We start from the raw sequence: 8,533 nt of genomic DNA on the forward strand, positions 1-8,533 counted from the left end.
GGAATGCGCGTAATAATAATGACAAGGACAGAATGCACGGCTCATTATCTTCGCAATCTAACGTAGGACGGCCAGATCTACCCCGCGCAATCTTCTAACTGAATAAAGCCCAGGCCAAGAAAATAAACTGTGATTTAATCATGTTTAAACGTCACGTAGACAATAACGTAGGAAAAATTATATGCACGCATAACTTTATAGTCCGCGGCACAACCTACGCTTTATACGCACGAATATAATACCACCGCGTAGATTAATGCTTCGCGATTCTACACGTCGTATCGTTCTAGACGTAGCGCGATTTATATTCGCACGAACATGCCGTGAAACGAGCAATTATTGTTATAGCCATTTTGTGCTGCACCGATTAATGCCACGTTTCACGAGCGTATCGATCCCGCAAAATTGATTCGCGCTCAGCAATCGTCGTTAGGAAATAACTTTTCGCCATTACGATCTGCTGAGTCCTCGCGTGATTTATGCGCCACTCATTTTGTTTTACGTACGCGCGATTTTAAACAATATTTACAGTGCGTATTCAAGATCATTATCATTTTTATCAGTTCACAGCTCGCACGATTATTAGTAATCGGAATCTCGTTTGCGTATACAGACAGGAATCTTCATAAAATAAACGTCCGCCTATAGCGAGATGGAGGTCCAGGTTCAAAATCTGGCTGAGGTAAATTTTTCCCAGTAAATTTGAAATAATAAAAATCGTTTAGACGCTAACATCCTGCTCTCTAAAAGTCAATCAGTGGATTGTCACTGAAAACAGTGAATAGTCACTGATTTACTGAGTTAAAAGTACACTCAGAAAAGTTTCTCTGGAATCAAACAATTTTTTTTTAATTTTGACCTTGCTAGACTTTTTATTTAATTTCAAAGAAATGATTGGTCTACCTTGACCAAAATTTTATTCGATTAAAACTGAAATTTCTAAGAAAATTCATATCTATTCCTTCAAGTCTAGCAAATGTTTTAGTAGAAGTAAACAAAAGTGTAGCAGATTCCAAGAAACGTGATTTCAATGTATCTCACTTGTTTAACCTAAATAAATCTTTTTTTCTGGATGTATACCACTGGAATTTTCAGTAGTAATATTTACAACTGCAAATCGGTGACTGTTCACTGTTTTCTGTAATAATTCGCTGATTGACTTTTAGAGAGTGTCTTGGCTCTTATATCCTTTGTTCCTTCGAATTGTGATTACACGCCAGAGCCTTGTGAATTTTACTGTTCTTCTTAAAATAAAAGTTTTTAATTTCACTGGCGCATCTAATATTCTTTCTGCTTATGTTACATAAAATATTAATCAGATTATGCGGATGAATCGATGTACTCCGTTCTGTGACTTTTAACGAAAGATTCGGTCGAGAGGACATTAATCGCCCAACAGGCGACCCCCGGCTGCAAAGGATGTCAATCGGTCAATCAAACGCGGGATAGGCGTTTCTTTCTCTCGGCTGTAGGCCGATGGACCTCCCAATGAACTTTCGGGATTGCCACGGACAGTCGACGGGGTTGCTGCCTCGTTTAGGGGAGCCTGTGTAATCTGCTTAGCCCTGACGCTGATCCGGACAAATCGCCGCGCGGTTACGCGGCACTTATTCCCATCTTTCGATGCTCCTTCGCTCTCGCCCTCTCGCAATCCCCCGTTCCCCACGTGCGTCCCCGGACCCACACGAATCCGATCGACGCACACGCGTCGAGTCTTCACCGTTGAATCGATGAAAAATGCAACGCCGTCGATCCTTACTTCGCAGCGGACCGGCGCGGAGAGCGACAGTCGTCTGTGCTTTGTGCAAGTGTATCTTTACTTCAGCAAACACTTCCACGAGAACGTACGATGTCATTTTGCGTGCGCCGGTGTGCAAAATTTCTCGCATGTTTTACTTCCTTCGTATAATTGCAGACAATATAATATTAGTAACAATTAAAATTTTAATAAACTTTCAAGTAAGACCCTCTATCTAAAACTAACAATGTATGAGAACACGCCTAATGCGGGTCACAAGGCAAGATGTAGGTTGCCCAACTTGTAGATCTTCAAATCTTTCTGAAAATCGTGAATCTATATAGGTACCGTTTCTTTCCACATTAGTACTACGCGCCGAATTGTTTTTCCGGACATAACGCAGTTCACGATTTTCAGAAAGATTTGAAGATCTACAAGTTGGGCAACCTACATCTTACCTTGTGACCCGCATTAGGCGTGTTCTCATACATTGTTAATTAAAATTTTACTCTGAGGAAAACCAAAGCAAAATTTAGGGTAGTTCTTTCCCAACTGTGCTAGTCAAAATGAGACTTGATCGATTAAGTTCAATAGACAATGAATTTATACTAACTAAATTCAAGAACAGATTTTTAAACACTACTGCTTCTCTTAGGATATTAAAAACCGATAAAATAAAAAAGAGTTACAGAAAATAAAATAGCAGACCGTTGATCGTGGCAACATCACGTTTCATCGTGAATGCGATAAATTGTGAAAAGATATTTTAATTATCATAATAGAAAATCAGTTACGATACAAAGGAAGTTTTGTAGAAAAGAAAGTGTTAGAGCAGAAGCGAAAACGCAAAGAATACTTGACCAAAAAACAAAGAGAATGGCATAACCTCATACGTCGCCACATCCGCAAAGCATCGCCGTGCACGAAAAAGTTAACCTGGCCAAATTTTTCTTTGCCTTTATCATACTCTGATACCGTACGGTCAGCGTCGTTGAAATTTAAACATGCACTTTTTTTAAACTTTCAACTACTTTTGCTCAATTTTTTGTTTCAATCTTTATTATAGATTTGTTGCCACTGACAAATACATGTCCAAGTGTCAGGTTTTCTACCTCAGCGGCCAACGGCGATAAGCGAAATGTTAAAAACAGTTAATTTTAAGTGATTATATCTCGAAAACTATCAGGCCCAAAGTTTACACACATACGTATTAATAATTAATATCTAAATTAGTTTTGCCGCGAGTTTAAAGAAAATCTGTAACTTCGCCATTTTTTACCTAACTACCTTAAATGAAACTTTCTACACGATTGTATTACTCGCAGTATAACTAGACACTGCAATGGATATGAGATGCTTATTAGCGGGAGAAACCATTGATTTTAACATCGCACTTTTGTCCAGTTAAATTTTTCTTATCATATTTATATAACAATGATAAAAGAACTTTTATCTCATTCTCCCTTTTTCTGCTGAAGAAAATAATCTGACGCTAACAATTAATAATTAATAAAGCGACGATAAGGAGACTAGGGTGTTTCGAAGCTTGTCAATGTGTATGACGAGTGCTACGAAGTAAATAAAACCAAGCTTAAACCCGTGTCGAAATATCAAGCTGTCAAGGAATGGCGGCCGCGCGAGCGCTTATCAGATATCGCGGAAATATCAGTACGAGAAGAAGAACGGCATAAAACAATGCCCGCGCGGTAATAATGGCGGTGCTATTAAGTACCGTCCGTGTCATTAAGGTAAGTGCTCTTTACCTTTTCTTACCGTTTTTTATTCCCATCGAGCGTGACGCGCGAGTTAACTACGGTATTCGAGTATCTTCGCAATATTATCTCCCGAGATAACACCATCGGCTCTTACAAGAAACACCGGCTGCTTTTCAGCGAAATAATTTATTAATCGGGGGAGGGCCTCGCCGACGAAGTGTACAAGTTACTTTTTGCTCCGCTCGTACGGAGAGATATAAATGCACGCTCATGCCGCACCGTGAAAAAACATCATTTCAATGTTAAAGTTTTCATCTCCTTCTTAACAAACTCCTGCCTCAAACAATTGTTAAGAGGCGTGAGTTTCAAGAAAAATCCGACGCGCACGATTACGTATTTTATCGGAATAATAGTTAACAAAGCCGGATCCTGCACACTTCCCGTACGATTGTCAATAAGATATTACATATCGTACAACACAGCTCACCGACGCGAGTCACAAATCAATTGAGTTGAAAATGACAGCAATCGATAAAATGGGCGCGTTTAGGGGTTGTAAAGCAATTTCGTAAAGACGTGAGGGAAGGCAGCGTGTCGTGACAAAGGACCATTGTCCATATCCTTCGAGCATGATTGACATCTGTTATACAACGAAACTCGGACGACTCCGAAAGTGGCTCGGTTAGGCTTGCGGTTTTGGCGGGCGCAGCCGTGCCCGTTTACGTCGGCTTATAATGCCGACCACGTGGCAGTCGTAGCGCGATATTTAATATCGCAAAACGAGAGAACAACGATCGCGCCGGAACAGGAGGGCCAAACAAGATCACATGACGGCTCGCAACGGGCCAAACAACGTGGCCTTTGACGGCCGCCGATCGTGCCGGAACAGACGCATATGTAATTGGCAACGGGAACCAAGATTTGGAAAATAATTTTGTGCCCCCCCCCCCCCCCGGATCAGCCGGCAGCAAATTTCGTGCGCGTGAAATTGCACGGTGCGGCAGATCTGTTTAGAATTGTGCCAAAATTATCCCGAAATTAAACAATTTCAACGAGCTTTCGCTGTTCGCTAGACGAACGTTCAGAAGCGATCTACGAGGATCTGAGCAAAAATTGGAATTAAGAATACCAGAATTGTATTAACGTAGAAATTCTGGAAGAGTCCTATTCAATGTGCAAGTGAAAATTGACGGATTTACGCGAACCCAAAGAACCGAAAATAAAAAAAGGTCTCTAATGCTAAAATACGAGGAGCCGAATATAAAAAAAACTTGACGGATCAACGACTCAAGAATTTGTAACTCTAGGGATCTAAAGATAGTCTTGTTATCGTCGCGGTGGCGCGCGATAGCGGGGAGTCTGTTTCTCTTGTTTGCTCACTATTTCGAGGCTACGCTGTACAGAGATTCGAGTGTAATTCGATTTTCTTTATGCCGGCAGCAGACAAGCGGTACGGTTCACCGCATCCCCTCGGTCGCCATAGCGACCATCTCGAAAAGACAGCGGCTTAATTAAAAGCTGATTCGTTCTCCACCTTGCCAATTTTCTTAGCGGATACCGCTTGAAACCACTTAATCGCCCGACCGCAGAAGTGCCACCAATTTGCCGGGTATACAGCGCGTCTGTTCGAAGATCCTCGAGGGATGGAAGACTAGGGAAAGATAGGCGGCAAGAAGGGGAGGGGAGGAAGGAGTCGAAAGGAACGGAACGATCGCAGTTGGCACCCAGAACCTTCCAACTAATCCTGGAATCAATCGAGAGGCACGAACACCTATTAAGCCGCGATTATCCGAAGTCACCTCATCTGCTGGACTCTTCGTACTTTTTCGCAGGACTCCTTCATTAGTGAGATCTGCCACTGTCTTGGCTAGCTATTCAATGGAACCGCAACAAAGCTTGGCGTGCGAATCTTAACTTTTTCCACTCGTACGCGATTATTTCTCCGACATATTTTTACCTTTGTATTCGCGTCGTCAAATTCTCCCATTTCTTTTCTCCCTTTTTTTCACTGTGTATATTAATCGGAAAAATAAAAACACGATTAAATGTTTTAAATTCTACGCAAGATTTCGTTTTCTCTAACGTTTTTGTCGAGCTAATACATAGCAAGATTAGCAGAGAGTTACAAAATAATTTTAGAACATTTTTATTGTATACTTGAATATCCCGACAATTATTTTATAGCCGCATAAATTGCTGCGCGAGTGTCTCTCTTGAAATATCTATAACTAAAACAATCTACGTGGGGATTGTTTCAATCAAAATTCCATTACGAGAGAAAAGCTCCGTTTTTCCACGACACTAACAGCGACGGGCGAAATTTTCGCATCTCGTCGCCCCGGCGACGCCGCGCGGCGTTTCGCGCATTATTTCGCCACGAAATTGGCCGCTTTTTGCCCCGGTCTCGGCATGACCGAACAGAGAAAACATTGGAGAACGAAGCGAGATGAAAGGGAAGAGAGCGAAGGAAAGAATGAGCGAAAGAGGGAGAGGGAGAAGACGAAGGTCCGGAGGAGCGGCGTTATCCCTCGGGATGAATATGATGTAAATAAATGACGAGCTGCCCTTAAGGGAGTGGATATTAGAGAGGGGGTAAGAAGTGTTATGAAACATAATTAGCGACCGCCGCCACTGACTCGCGATGATTACAGGGCGGTGAAGCGAAAGTCGTATGGCGCGCGATGGCGGCGGGGAGGCAGCCGGTGCCGGTGCCCGGTGCCGGTGCCGGTGTCGGGATAGATTTCCTGGGCTACGAGCTACTACCTTCTTGCCTTCTCTCTTACCACATTCGCGAAGCGAGCGAACGGCCGTCCCCCCCCCCCCCGACACACGCGCGCGACTTCACACCCACGTGAGGGATCCGCAGGCGCATGCACCCGCGCGAGCGCGAGTGCACACACGTACACGCGTGGATTTGCACGTGGTACACACCGGCCGCCTACGTGTCGGCTTAGCCACTGGCGTCGAAATAATTCCCGATTGCCTCCAAGTTTTCATTCCCTTTTTCCTTTTACGAATTTAACATGCGCGGATTTCGACGGGAGAAAACCTCTTGGCGGTAGAGCGTTTTTTTTTTGGCGACGCGTGGAGGAATAGCCGAGAATATTTATCGGCCCGATAATGGGAGGGATTGTAGGGACTAGATAAATTGAATTACGAGGGCTCGTACGAGGCTCAAATTCGAGGCCTAATTTGAAGCTTCATTTTCTGAGCACGCGCTGGACTCGGGTGCCAGCTGCTTGAAAGAAATCACACTCTTGCAAATTCAATTCTACGCAGCGCGATTCAGACCTATCTTCGAACTGTCAAGGCTGGGAACAATGTTTTTTTTTATCAAAACACAATTTTTTAACTTCAACCGTTTCCACCTTTGTGATGCGAAGTAGCTTGGTGGTAGAGAAGCACCAGAAATAGGTGCGAGATTTATTATATATATTTGTGACTCTTCAATAATTAACATTTCTCGTCTGGACATTCGATTGAATCTTCAAACTCTATTGGCATATCCTTGTTATACTGCGCCACCGCCCCGCCTGTTATGAATATATCATATCGGTCTAATTCTGATAAAGTTACATTATTACAGACTTTCGAGTATTAGAATTTAACAATAACTCCTACCATTATCGGTCCCGCCGCAATCAATCAAACGCGTCTAGACGTTTAATTATACTCTTCGAACAGCTTAAAATTATTCACGCTATTATAGAAACCCTAAAACCCCGCGCGAAATACGGGCCGCGCCCGTTTTCGAATATCGAGCAGGGAAGACGGCGGGCTACGCCAATGCACGACCGCGTGGTGTATACGCGAGCTTAATGGTCGCCAGGTACAGTAATTGGTACCGATGCTCCATGAGCTGGTAGGTGGGCGGATCCTTGATCTTTTTACGGATTTAATGATCGACTGTTGAAAACGAACGAGTACGCGGCGAGTCCGTTTCTTCCTGCCGAGGCAGAGATCGAAGCTTGTCATCTACCATAGATGAACGAACTCATCTCGCGACTAAAGTCGTTACAATTCGGCCAGAATTGCCGCGAAATATATTTAAAAGGGCAACGTCAATCCTATAATATTTGCCTTTGTGAAGAATACAAAAATTTAACGATGAGCCCATGGGGAGATTGAGCGGGCTAAACCATTGAATTAGGATAGATTAAAAGAAAGAGAATGTTGCGCGAATTCTTTCTGATACAAAGATTCGTGTTAGAAAGAGAGTTTCTGTATTGTATGCAGTCGGAGGTTGAGTCTGGACAATGAGACGGTCCTGCGCGACGAAGGTAGAAACGCGATTGTATTATATTGACAAAATTCTAACAATCTGTAATTCAAAACGATCTAGGGCCAGTTTCACAAATGTCGTTTAACCGCTAACCCATGGTTAATTGATCCTCTGTCTCTTCTTGGATAACAAGATAGAGAAAGATAGGAAGATGACTGAACTCTGGTTAACAGTTAACCGACGTTTGTGAAACTGGACCTTAAAAGATTGTATTAATAAACAAAGATTTATTACACTAACGTCGATAGCATCGACTCAAAGAGAGCGTTCCGTATCATGTGGGGATTAAAGGAAACTAAAATTATAAAGCTGTAGGAGATCTGCACCCTCGTCAAGCATTTTATCAGAAACGCTAAAGCCCATTATCGTGAGAGAGGGAGAGAGGGGGGGGGGGGGGGAGAGAAAGAAAGGAAAGCCCCGTGGTCGCAAGAGGGATCGATTAAGCTAAGGAGACTGAGAGGGCGACTTCGCGATGTATCTAATTTATTAGCAGCCATTCTCCATAACGTTTATGGCGACCGGGAGCGTGTCCTGCAGGAACGTCCTGTCCTGACGTACCGCCTTTCCGGAAAAGTATCCCCACAAATTTTTACGGTGCCTCGCGAAATAACTCCGGGGCCGCGACTTTCCACCGAGGGGAGAGTCTTGTTTAAGGGCGTCTCGTTCGGGTGGGGGGAGGGAGGGGGGGGGGTAAAAGCGCGTCACGGGTACCGAGACACGGCCGCCAACTTTGATCCGAAATTGCGAGGCTAAGTGACTGCACCTGCAGAATGGTGTATGAAATTTTTATGCAAATTT

Source organism: Vollenhovia emeryi, unplaced genomic scaffold (genome assembly GCF_000949405.1).
Source record: "Vollenhovia emeryi isolate VEMERY1.0 unplaced genomic scaffold, V.emery_V1.0 DF939256.1, whole genome shotgun sequence".
Taxonomy (NCBI): Eukaryota; Metazoa; Arthropoda; class Insecta; order Hymenoptera; family Formicidae; genus Vollenhovia; species Vollenhovia emeryi.